The 14068-nt window shown below is 34.3% G+C and overlaps 1 long non-coding RNA gene across 1 annotated transcript; it reads right to left on the bottom strand.

Annotated features, from left to right (window-relative positions):
- Positions 1-2160: 2160 nt before the first annotated feature.
- On the bottom strand, positions 2161-2752 carry LOC149923306 (uncharacterized). The gene is made up of 3 exons (XR_016477468.1): positions 2668-2752; positions 2429-2606; positions 2161-2298 (listed from the first exon to the last, which is right to left on the bottom strand). It is a non-coding gene; the product is annotated as an uncharacterized LOC149923306 (long non-coding RNA).
- Between the last annotated feature and the right edge of the window lie 11316 nt (positions 2753-14068).

The raw sequence follows: 14068 nt of genomic DNA, 5'->3' as shown, positions 1-14068 counted from the left end.
GACAAATATCCCATATAAGGGACCATAGGAAAGCATTACGTCCCAGATATGGGACTTCGCGAAAAATCTTTTAAATTAAAAAAAATAATCGGAGGGTGCGTTTCATTATCAATTAAACTAATTAAAGAAGTTAAGAAATTTTAACAGCTGAGTCACCCTCAACAGTACGAAAAAGTATTCCTTCAAAGGACACATAGTCCAATCGACATGAATTTTTTGAAGATAAATTAGGGTCTGGAAGAGTTCCGAGGAACACTCAAAGACCCAGTTTTTGGTATCATTTCGGCCTTGGAGGCAGAACTTAGCCTCCAAATCTGAATCGTCCGCCCAAAGATGATTATCTTGGGTTTAGCGAAAACAGGGTGGCTAGTCCTGACTGATTTAGCTAGTCTCTTTGAGCTACCAATAGCAGCCTGCAGTTTGGTGGCATCCTCTGCCGTGGGGCAGCGGACCACCAAACCAGTACGTTCTGGTCGAATTGACTGGACTGAGATTCTGTGCTTCCATGGCACTATTTCGGTACATTAAGACTTTTTCAAGTCTGCAGTGGATGTCTTTGTATCCGTAGATTTAACTAGGATAACGTGATCGTTATTTTAATACTACCCTTTTCGGGTTTAATAGAGTGGACCACCTGATTTAGTAATGCGCCCTTGGCCAACGCATCCGCTCTCTCATTACCCAAAATACCACTGTGTGCTTTTAACCCAATTAAGGGTGACCCTAATGTTTGCACACATACCATTAGAGTTGGAAGAATTTCCAATGGCCCGTAGAGAAGATAGACTATCTGAAAAGATAACCACCTCTTCATCGTGGGGTCGCTCCCTAGTAAACCACTTAATGCACTCCAAGATGGAGTAAAGCTCAATATAAAAATACTAGGTTTATAACAAGTGTCTAGACGAAACGTCTTTGACACCAGTTCCAAACCTTGGTAATAGACCACGAAGGCCGCAGCAGCGGCATTTTCCGATAGCGAACCATCGGAAAAGATCTCTAGTCCTGCATTAGTGGGAAGAGCGTCTCCACGAGAAATCTCTACACGAGAGGCTGGATGACGGATCCAAGGGTAACTCGGGTAAAGAAAATTTCCACCTACAACATTGTAATCACAGTGTTTAGCTCCCATCTGTTGGTAGAAAGACCTAAAGATGGTTGCTTCCTCACTTACAATGTATTCTATTGGGGTTATGTTGGTAATTACCAATAACGCATCGGTAGAGATAGTACGATAAGCACAGCAGACTCTAAGAGCTGCTATTCGTTGGATTGACCTGAGCTTTCGAATCATTAAAGACCTTAACAGTTTTGACATTAAGGATTCTCTCGTTGTCGAGAGAAAAAATTGGAAGCCGCTCCATCACCTTTGTCTTAGCAAAGGTGATAGCAACGGTCTTCTTTGCACAAAACTTCAACTTATAAATTGTGCTCCAACTACATGGAGAAAAAAAATCCTGTTGAATTTACAAGAACTACCTGGAAACCGGTGAAGCCAGGTGGTTTTCGTTAAAATTACAAGTGATTATGTTTAATGATCTCACAGTTATAATGGTGTATAGTTTACTGCAAACAGCTTTGTCTATTGTACAGTTAAAAACTTGTAGTTTTTACTACTACATGTTTTATTATTTTCGCAATTTTTTATGTTGTATAATTACATCTTTCAAGTAACATTAACGGGATAGTGTTTATCTAATTAAACTAAAATCCTTGCTAGTTTTAACTAGCTGTCCCGTTATTTTAACAAGTGCATTCGCGTTACAATTATAGGTATTTTAATCATGCCTGTATATTTTAATGCAAACAGCTTCGTATATTATACAGTTAAAAATTTTGAATTTTTACTACATGCTCTATAATTTTTACAATTTTTTATTGTTAAATATTAAATGTTACAAGTAATATTAACGGGATAGAGTTTATCTAAATATACTAAAATCCTCGCTTGTTTTAACTATTTGTCCTGTTATTTTAACAAGTGCATTGGCGTTAAAATTACAGGAATTCTAATCATGCCTGTATATTTTACTGCAAACAGCCTCGTCTATTGCACAGTTAAAAACTTGGAATTTTTATTACATGGTTCAAATTAGTTGGTGTGCATTTTACCAGTTCCATAAATAAAATAAAAAAATTGCATGAAACCACTTTTATTTTATCATTTATCCAACATTTCTGAAAATTTATTTTTATGAAAGCGAAGTTGTCCACTCCATTTTAGCCAGTTTCTGCACAAGTCCCAAAACTTTAGGGCATAATTTCTCGTTACTTTTAGGTGGTATTTTTGCAGTACATCTAAAAAAAAAATATTTGTAGTTTTAGTTCTGATAAGCATCAAAGAGTAACACTATAACAATCCACTCGCCACGATAAAAATACTGTTAATGTTTAAATTAATAAGACAAAAATTATATCGCGTCATTACCGTTGGAGAAATTCAAGCGTCGAAGAACATATACGTTTAGGATATTTGATGTTTAGTATATAATAAACACCAAAAAGGAAGGCCAATGCAGATACTAAGTCCTTAGCAGGGAGGTGATCGTTGACAATAACGCCATCCACGCATAGAAGTAAATGCTTCGCGTTGGTAATACTTGGTCCTTAAAAATTTGTAATTAAGTTGCAGATATTTACTATTAAAACTAAAATATTTCAACCAACCTAAAATTGCTTACCAGGGATAAATTGGCAACTTTACAATTACATCTGCATTTGTGGTTCCCAACTGAAAATAGAGATATTTTAAAATTAAAATTTTGCACATAAATCTGTTGGTTCTTACTTCGAAAACAGGGAATAGTTTATCAGAATCTTCCTTAGATGATTCATTAATAAAAGCATAACTGTGCCCACGACATTTTGTTCATCTCTGTTTTCATTTTCTCTTAATGTCGTCAAAACGTCCCGGCAAACTTTCTTTGCGCTTTTATCGAAAAACCGAATAATTAAATCGCTTTTCGATGAAAAAAATCTTTAAACATTTCAAAAATGTCCTTTTGTACAAGTTGAAGCAAATGATTTCTAGCTCCATCAACTTCAAATACAAACGCCCATTTTTCCACCAAAACTTTAATTTCAGTTTGGTCGTTGATGTAAGTCCTTTGGAGAGCAAAGGTTAATTTCATGTTGGATTGAATAATGCTTTGGTCTGGATTGGTTTCCATTGATAAGGCTTTTAGATCCTCTCTGATTTTCTCGCAATGTTTTAAATCTGATTCGCCTATTTCTGGGTTGAATTGATAGTCGCTGTAATGTTCTTCACTCAAACGTGACTTTTTCGCCTTAACTGCTTTAGGTTTCGACGATTCTCTTGTTTCCGTTACCCGAAATTCGTTTTCAAGTCTTTGAAATAGCTTTTTAGTTAAAAAAAACTGTCTCCAGAAAAAGTCTCAATAATTTCTCCATTAATTTCGTCTCTGGCTGCATTGAGAAACTTGGTATGAAATATTTCCGCGATTTGTCGCATGTCGTCCCTAGTTGGTTTCACGGATCTATTAATGGCATCACGAACTAGATCTCTTATGACCAAATTTCTCATGCTGCTTGTAAGTCTTTTACCAGAAATTAAATAATTCCGGATTTCCTTGGTAAATATATTTAGCGGTATTGTATATTTTTGGAGCCAATTTCTAGAACTGCGTTGAACGCTATTACCCAGCAAACACAAATCGTCCCTGGGACGTCCCAGCATGTTCCATAGAGCCCAGCTTGGTCCCGTCCAAAATTCGTCCTACGGGACGAATAACGGACGTCCCATTTTAGTCCTCGTAGAACGAATTTCGCGACATCCGATATTCCGCCCAATCGACGTCGCATTGATCTCCACTATTCGTCCGAAATGTTTCGTCCATCAATGCTATCTAGAGGTGCGTTTATCAGCAATTAATTTTAATTTTTTTCACCTGTATTTTTATTTGAGCTGATAATGATTAATGAACCACAAAATATTAATTTTATTATGAATATTATTATTTAAATTTACGAGTTTATTTACCGTGAATTTATGAAATTACGTGTTAAATCAAAACTACTTAATTATTTAATTAATTTTATCTGTTCTTAATTTTTACATTTTTTTATATTATTATTTTCTTAATTTTGATTTCCATTATTTTCATTTGATCAAGGACTGTACTATAATACAGTCCATGATTTGATGAATTATTTCTACAATCACAGCCAATTACTGCGAAAAAGCTGATCTAAGTTGGCCCTGCTAAAGTCCTTTTAAAATATCTGGTAGCCCAGTTTGTAGTTTCTTTTGTACGACGCCATTACTCGATAGTTTGGAATCGGTCACCATAAAGTCCATAATGCGTTCTATACAAACGTTAAAGATTATAACATAGTAATCTCTAGTATTGCTTATAATATATCATAAGAGTAAGTATTTTATTAAAAAACTGTTTGATTTTTTTAATGATTTTAACTCGATTTTTTTAATGTGTCTTTTACAGAGGTAGGAAGAAAATATGTTTGATCAAAGTCTATTCATTTTGGACCTGTACATGTTTCAATTTAACTTTTTAAGTTTATTATTCATTACTCTCACTAAGTGGTTCGCCTAAAGCTTTATTTCATTTTGTAATATTTTATATATTGGATTTGGAATTCCAAAAGTAAGAGTTGCGTTGAATTCTCCGAATGTTAGGGAAGGTTCGCTGTTTTTAAAGTTCATTTTGGACCTGTACATGTTTCAATTTAACTTTTTAAGTTTATTATTCATTACTCTTACTGAGTGGTTCGCCTAAAGCTTTATTTCATTTTGTTATATTTTATATTTTGGATTTGGAATTCCAAAATTAAGAGTTGCGTTGAATTCTCCGAATGTTAGGGAAGGTTCGCTGTTTTTAAAGTTCATTTTGGACCTGTTAATGTTTCAATTTAACTTTTTAAGTTTATTATTCATTACTCTCACTGAGTGGTTCGCCTAAAATTTATTTCATTTTGCTATATTTTATATATTGGATTTGGAATTCCAAAAGTAAGATTTGCGTTGAACTCTCCGAATGTTAGGGAAGGTTCGCTGTTTTTAAAGTTCATTTTGGACCTGTACATGTTTCAATTTAACTTTTTAAGTTTATTATTCAATACTCTCACTGAGTGGTTCGCCTAAAGCTTTATTTTAAAGCTTAGTTTTATTTGGCTTCTGATTTAAATATTAATTTTTTAATAGTTTAGTTCGAAATTTATTTTGTTATATAAAAATTAAATAACTATAGAAGTTTTGTAATTTATATGTTAACTGCTAATACTTGAGTTTCCAACTTTCGAAAACCTATCGTAAAAATTTCATAACCTTATATAATAAATTTAAATTCTTAGTTTTTATGCAGAGTTTGTGTTATTACAATCAAATTGTACACTTGTTGTTGGATTTTTTCCATTATCTTGTATTTTAATGTTTTGAATAAAATTTTAATATCAAGTTTGGCTTTTTAAATTATTTGTTCAGAATACGATATCCAATGAACGTCCTAGTTTCATCCCTATTGAGCTATGATTGAACCAAATTAAAGGCCTAAAGACATCTCTAGGTTTTATAGAAAGACATCCAGGGGACGACCGCCGTAATCGCCGTTGGACGTCCGAAATCTCGTCCCCGGGACGTACTACGGCTATAGACAAACCGGACATTTGGACGTCCTTTAACGTCCAACCGACGTCAACTCCGGATTTTGGGATGTCCTACGGACGAAGGCAAGATCCGAGTGTGACGTCTATCGGATGTCCATAGGACGTGTTTGTGTTTGCTGGGTATTCAGTCCCTAAACAAAAACAAGATCAAATTAGAATATTTTTTTTGCCTCGCATCGGTATTCAACCCCGTTAACCGGTATTCAATAGATTATATGAATATTATTTACGTCTTTCGGTCCAATGATAGAGCTCGTTTCCAAATCGTCGAAGGATGGCAATGATGAATTTGCGCTGCCCAACACTATATTATTTTAAAACTATTAAATTAGAAACCATATGTACGTAATAGAATTTTTTCTATTAGAATCATATGTTTTTATAGATTGTATTATGTTACAACGGACGAGATGAATGTTATCAACCGCTAGTCGGCCAATTATTTACATAATTATCACCTCTATTTGTTAAAACTGGATTCACTAGTTTCATTAAAATTTGATTTCCGGTATTTCTAAACATGAATATCATTTTTATTCAAATTTTTGGAGTAGGAATCGATGAAAAACACAAGTTATTATCTTTTTAATAACGTATCGATTAAAAATCATTCATAAAGGCGAACTCAAATTCTTCCAATCAACAGTGATAATTTTGCAAATATTGCTCGTTTTTTAAAGTAAATACGTTCTTGATATAATCGTGATATGGTTTCGTTCTGGTCATATAAAAACCAATAGGGAATGGACAGCTCATACCTTTGGCCACACGTCACGTACTACTACCATGTCCCTATTCAGTGTATCATATAATTCTAAAATAAATATAATTTTTGGAACAACAACAAAAATTACCATTGGCGTTTCCTAACTTGGTTTTGGCAAACTCAAGGATTTTGCGAAACTGAATTAAATTAAGGCTGCAGTTTTGAAAATCTGCAGGTGTTTCAACTCCCAGTTCAGCGAGTTGTTTCAAGAACATTTTAATTTGGTCGGTTGACACCTTTGGCAGAACACTGTTTAACATTGATTTTAGGGCATAGTCACTATTCCATGGTAACTCTCCGTCGGATTCCACCTAAAAATATAAACCATTATTATTATTATTATTGTTATTATTATATATTTTTACTTCAGAAGTAGTATGTGAAGGTATAAAATGAGTTAAAAAAGTATAAAGTTATTTTTCTCACGTTTTTTAATTTTTCCTTAAATTCATCTTTGTTTTGAAATTTTTTTTACAAACTTAAATATTAACAGGAATCATTAAATTTATCTTTAGTTTAGCAAATAATTAGGGTTCACACTAAATAGGTTAAAGCTTGTTTTAAAAAGGATTTAGCAAAATAAAAAAGTGCATTTTTAACAATTTTAAGGAGGGCAAATATAGTGCTTTAGTGTTATGTACTATTTTCCAAAAAGTTTGTAAGATGGTAAAGTATAAAAATCAAAAGATATTTTCAAGCGTTAAAACTTTTGATTTGCTAGAGTTTAATATCTAGCATGAAAACAAAACATTGGTAGAAATATATTATTGCATTATTCCCGCACGTTCTATTTAAAGTTCTTTCTAAAAGTCATTGAAATCTGTTACCGTCTCGAACCATTGAAAGATGTTTTCTACCCGTCATTAACAAAATATCTTTAGTACACGCAAAATAAGATTGGTGAAAAAACATTGCCTTAGATAATTTAACTGAGATTTAGTTAGCTTTGGGCCTTGAAATGATAAAAAAAGATTGAAATTTGACTCGGCCATTTTATTTAATAATATAAACTCATGTACGCGAAAAAACAATTGTTAACAATTTTTCCTATGTAACTTTTTCACTCTTAATAAATTCTTTAAAATGTAAAAAAAAACTCATTATTGAAAAAGACATACCTTTTTTTCCAGAATTTCGTTATGTACTCTTTTCCAAAAAGTTTGTTAGATGGTAAAGTATAAAAATCAAAAGATATTTTCAAGCGTTAAAACTTTTGATTTGCTAGAGTTTAATATCTCATAAGCATGTAATTCTTGACAATATTTTGAGGTAAATAAAGTTGTACATAAAAAGACATCCGTCTCAGATGCTGTAAATACTATAGTATCTATGCGACCAAATTGTAAACTATACTCAGTAACTTCACAAGCTACAAATCGCCCACGTTCATAAATTGTACCTCTAAAATGAAGCTTATGAGTGATATTAAAACAGTCCCTAGTTGATAGCGTGAGCTTTTTAAGATCATTAAATATCTCCGTACCCAATACATTTTCCTTCACTACTTTAAAACCTTGGTATTTAATTGATGGAGGAAACGGAGATCCAGACATGTAATACGATTGCTGAATTTGATGTTTTTCAGCTAAAGTTTGGTAATATTTACGAACTTTTTTGTGTTTTTGGCGAACCTTTTATATACTGAGTGTTTACTCTCAAATCTAAGAGACCAAAGACGTATAAGAGGCCCAAAATGTACGATAAGTTCAGGATAGTGATAAAAAAGTAGTGGTGTTTGGGTTTCAATTTATAGTCAGGGAAACCCTTAATTAAATTTTCTTTATACTCGGAAAGTTTAAACGCTAGTTCAGAAACCTTTAATTTTGAAATTCTTGGGGCAGTTAATATTTCTACAATATCTTTCAGTTGCAAATAAAGAATCCAGACACCATCGGTGTAATCTCTTATTTTATCCTTCAGGATCAAGCTCAACAACCTTAATAGGCACCAAATTCGGGAAGCATCTCCCGTTAATTTTTGTGAACCCGCTTTGCCAGAACATGGCTTGTTACCCATTTCAGTACCTTGGAATGGAAAATCTGAAATAACCCAATTGTAATAGTTCCACGAGAGCCACTTTTTTGTTCGAATAGAATATGTCAACATTTTGTACACGTCGTATGCAACAACGCCTTTAAACAAATCATGTGCTAGGCAAGGAGCAAGTGTTGGAGTACATACGTGGAAATAGCCAAGGTCATTAAATGGGGAATTAAATTTTATGCCTTTAGCGCTACCTAATTCTGGGTTTAAGTTTAGAGTTTCTATGTTTTGCTGATAAGTCGCTTTGGTTCGTTTGCAAAATAAGTGGTTCTCTTTAATTTGTTCAGATTCCCCGGGCCAAAAAGGGCATATATATCCACTTGAAAAAGTAGTTTGAAATCCACCAATTTCATGGTGTCCCATATTATGACCAATAAGACACGTTAGGTATACTTTAAAATTTTCCCCATTTAAAGTAAGTCCATTCTCGCCAAGATCTTTAAGTTCTTCGACTAATTTTTCAAAAGACTTTCTTACTCCAATTTTTTTAAAATTTGATTCTTTAGAAAGTAGTACTAATTGCATATGATTCACTGTTGATCTAAATACTTTCGAATATTGACAAGGCTATAATATACACCAATTGTTTTATGGGTAGTCTTAGCGGAGCCAAAAGGATTGACCGTTTCAAATGCATCTTTAAAAACTAAATTCATAGCTTTATTATTATTTCGTATATGATCTTGAAGAAAAATTCTGCCATCACTTATGTCTTCTAAAATCTGATTTTTCTCAAACTCGTAGGTTGGTTTAGGATATTCAAGTAGTTCAGCTACTTCTTTGTTTGAAAGCAGCCCAGTAATTGATTGTTTAAGAGGTACATGGTGATAAATTCATTTCTTCCCGTGAAAATATCCAGCCAACATTTCCACCGGTTCGACGTAGCTAAAATTTGTTTTGTAAAACATTTGTCTTAAATAGGTTGATTTTAATATATCATTGGCCCTTTCGATTTCGTTATTATCGGATAATTCATTTTCAACTTTCTGAATTATATCTTCACTTATTGAACTCTATTCAAGAATTGATCTTAAATTATGGGCAAGAGAAGAATTTTCTAAATATTTAAGGTTGGAAATTTCTTCGGATATAAACTGAATTGCTGAACTTGGTATAAACATTTCCGCTTGTTGTTTCAAGTAAAATTGGGCCAAGTTTCTAACTGAGCTATTGGTATTTTCTCGATTTCCATTCGAAATTATTTAACTAGAATCAGTGAAGTTAAAATCGCTAGCCAATGATATATTTGTATTATCTAGTCCAGAAGTGGATGGCGCGTCAAATTCGTCTGTAGTAGGATGTTTTTTAAAACATGCTGTCTGTGGCACAGATTTATAATGGGATTTGTGAGCTCTAGTGAAATGACACCGCAATCCTGATAAACTTTTATATATACGAGTTGAACACCCCTCTTAGGGGCAGGTTACGTAAATCCCAAGTGAAAAATGTTCTTTAGAATGAGAGTAGAAAGATTTCAAATTTACGAATGTGTAACTACAAATTTCGACTGAACACGACAAAGGTTCTAAAAAGTTAGTATTTGAATTATCGGAATTAAGCGATTTTAAATGTTCTTTGTGATATCGTCGAATACAGCTTTCCGCACTTTGCTGTTGCAAAACCGCACGAAAATGTTTGATGTGGTTTATTTTTATGAAACGCGCAATGCCTAAAATAGTTTCCGAAATTCTTAGTAGTAAAAGTGCATGAACTCAATCGGCAACCGAAATTCATAATGAGACTATCTGAAAAAGAATTGATCTAATTTTAATATTCTTTCCCAAGATTCCTTTTTATCAGAAGTAAATGATAAGAAGAAGTTATAAGAGAGGGCCAAAATTGTAAGACATTTTCCTTAACGTGAGGAGACGAAAATATCACCACTTTCAGTTTCCGTCAAAAAGTGCACTTATGAATGATGGATATCCACATTCGATTTATACGTTATCACCTACTAGTCACTAGATGGCGATAGTGGATCTATGAAAGCACGAATCTTGAAAACGTCGATTAACGGGATATCCCATATGGAAAATGCATTGAGTTATAGAGATATAGCGCTCTGATAACTTCAGTTCAATTTCTTCTGTTTTTATAGTATCTCTTTTTAGATTCATAGCATATAAAACAAAAATCCCTTACGTGACAATTGCCCATATATTCCTAAAATCAACGATTTATTCCTATATAAGGTAAATTAGTGAAGTAGGCGAAATAATTTGAATAATGTGAATTTCTCGGGGGGCAGATCACTTATTCATGACTAGAACGCTTCGCTTATTACACAGGGGTCTCGGTAAAATAACATTGAACAGTCTCGCGAAACGCGTTGAAACTTGAAAGCCTAGGCCTCTGACCAGCAACTGGAAACGCCACTAGTCGTATTCTTAGAGATCCTGGCAGTTATAGAGATGCAAAACTCCCTATAACCTAAGCAAACCCTTTTTTTTTTAATTTTTGCCTATCGCAGCGAAGCCTGGACGTGGGGAGAAATCTTTTTAGGGTCATTTTTACCGTTCTTTACATTATTTAGCAAATAAAACGCGTGTAGAATTTTTCCTTCTTAAACCTCGGTTTGAAACGGGCGCTTCCTCCCGGCCGAAGGGCGGCGCTAATGCTTGCCTTTTTTCTTTTCAGGTTTTCGGCGGAGTTTGCATCTCTATAACTGCCAGGATTTCTGTTATTGCTGAAGCGGGGGAAGTTCCCAAAAGGTGTTCCGCGGAACCCTGGGGTTCCGTAAAGGGGTCACAGGGGTTCCGAGAATTCTCAGCGCAGCCATCTTTGTTTGTGTCAAGAGTTTAAGATCAGTAAAAAAATGAGTTGGGGTTCCGTCAGAATTAGGTGGATAATTTAGGGTTCCATAGCAAAATAAAATTGGAAACCGCTGCTCTAAGTAGTCAGATTGCGAGTCCCGGTTATATTAGTCTGGGTTTCGTGACGTCAGAGCATGTATAGGGAGCAAACGCGAGAGATAAAACTATTGAAAATACTTCGACTGAGGTAATTTTGGGTAAAATGACAACTTAAGAGGTCGAGCAACATTTTTTGTTATAACTCGTTTCTTGCTGGGCGCGTCTGGTTTCAATGTTTGGTGACGTCACGACGCTTGAAAACGCGTGGTTTTTGTTTCAAGAATGTTACCCTAATTTTTAACCAGCGTTGGTCGCCAAATTAGACTTTTTTGGTATTTTAAATTAAATACGAGTGAAAATGTTTAAAATGGATTTACGAGAAGGTAGATGAACCAGTTTCCAGTTAAAGTATGTATAAAATAGTAAACCGTTCAAATTTGATTGCAAAGATTCTAAAAAGACCTAAAAATAGTTAGCTCTCCAAGGCTTAGGGATCGTCTATTGTTTTTAACCATGCACAAATTCTTCCAATATAGCGACCTAAAATTGCGACGGTATACCGGAAATTAAATTTTGAGCTCCTACCATACGAGTGGAAGGAGTCTATAATCAGGAGAAGGCAAAAAAAAAGCCAAGGTAAAGCGCGAAAAAGAAAAATTATCGGGGAATAAATTAATAATAATAATAATGATCGATCAGCTAGGCTAATACCCAAGGCACAACCTTAGGCCTAAGTCATCAAGCGACTTTTTAAAGCCATTAATTCAGGTGGCCGGGTTACAATTATCTTGGTCAACCCCAAAAAGTATCTCTCTCGTGAGCCAGAAACGCGTTTACTGCCGTTTTGCAGCTACCGGGGTAAGTACACGTAAAGAATGACGTAGTAATTACATTTTAACCAGTTGCGTAAATGGATTATTGAAAGGCCTCCGAAATAAAATTAAAAACACGCGCGACAATAAACAAAACACGCGCCCTTATTTTAACCGAGCTTAAATCACGAGGTTTAGAAAAGGTGTTACGTATGTATCAAATGTATAAATATCGTGTCAGCAACGCTTTCAACAAAAACCCTTTTTTGGTGTTACGATTTTATTAAACTAAGGTGTTGAAGAAAAATGATAAACACTGGCCTTACCTGGTAATTAAAATGAATAGTATTCAGTACAGCGAGCTAGAAGTCGCTAATCCCTTTTGTGGAAACATTTGAAGGCCTTATTAAAAAGTAAATTAAAAATACCAAAATTTATTGTTAAAAATGTAGTAGAAAAACTAACTTTTTCTTCAGGTGAAGGCGAAATATTCGGTTCCCTTTTATTTACCGATTTAAAGCAATTTAATTTAAATCAATTTAAACGTATATTAAGCAGAGACTCCGGTTAAAGACGCGTATAAACCGTAGCGATATCTTTACACCACGAGGACCGAAGAGAACGACCACCGGGGTTTTCCCGGCGTAGTCGCTTGCAACTCGTAACCCGGTTGCGTAAAACGTTTATTAACACCATGCGTTTTCCCAAGCCTATAATCAAAAACACCTACCCCCTTTTAAAGAAACAAGAAGTAGCTTACGTTTCGACATTTTAACCACAAAGAAAACTTAACTAATTGGCCTACGTATACTGTTTGTGAATCGACGAATACAAGCAGTTTCTGACCTGCCCTACGTACTCCCCTGAACAGCTATGCGATAAGCCCACCAAAAAATTGTCAAAACACCGTTTCGTGCGCTAAAATAGATTTCGGTCGCGCCGAATGAACTTGGAAGTATTTCGAAGGATTGTCACCCACTTTTTAAACTACTGAAGCTGCCAGTCGCGCGCGATAAAATAGGTTCCATTTTATTTTTGGTCGTAGTCGCGTGCTACTTCAAAAAACCCCTTCATACGATACGATTTTAGAATTTTTGTAGCGCGCGACAAAATTGTACCGTCTGAACCAGGCTTTAGAAGGAAGCTGAGCGTAAACTGAATAGAGAGCCCCGTTGGCTAAAACATTTTCCTTTATACCGTGTTTCCAGCAGAAGTTTTTCCAACAAAAGTTTTGCGCAACAGGCGTAACCATGGCTTAAACCACTGGTTCTTTCGTACGATCTTATTTTTTCCTAAGTACGATACCTCGGGCGTATACCATTAAAATACAGTTATGAATCGTTATTTAGGCGTTACTGATGGTCTCGTTTAAAAACAACACTATCGTAAAAGAAACTATATATATCCTGCAAAAACTACGAACTATTATCTGAAAATTACAGTTGCAAGTCGTAAACCCAAATATACTGTTTCATGTGATAAAAAACAATAAAATGAGGTTGTAAATATAACAGGAGAGTACAGTTAAAATACAGTTATGAAACGTTATTTTGGCGTTACTGATGGTCTCCTTTAAAAAAGTGCATCCGTCCGTAAAAATTAGCAGATCGTTCCCTAAATTTATTTTTACAAAATTGATGTAAAATAAATATTAGGCTGTAATTTTTACAGGCCTTGTGAGGTGTTTACCTAAAAACAACACTCTCGTAAAGGAAACTAGATTTATCCTACAAAAACTACGAACCATTATTTGAAAATTACAGTTGCAAGTCGTTAACCCAAATATACTGTTTCAAGTGTTAAAAAACAATAAAATTAGGTTGTAAATATTACGGGGAACCACTGTTAATTGATTATTATCAGTAATTTGGTAAATTTAACCAGTATGACTCCCGTAAAAACAACATTTTTTTATCTCAGTGTATTGAGAGTATCCAGAACTTCGTTACCGA

This window comes from Leiobunum rupestre, chromosome 11 (assembly GCF_980474605.1).
Source record: "Leiobunum rupestre chromosome 11, qqLeiRupe1.1.hap1, whole genome shotgun sequence".
In the NCBI taxonomy this organism is placed as follows: domain Eukaryota; kingdom Metazoa; phylum Arthropoda; class Arachnida; order Opiliones; family Sclerosomatidae; genus Leiobunum; species Leiobunum rupestre.
Note: the sequence above shows the minus strand (reverse complement) of the source record. Positions and strands in the feature narration are given on the sequence as shown.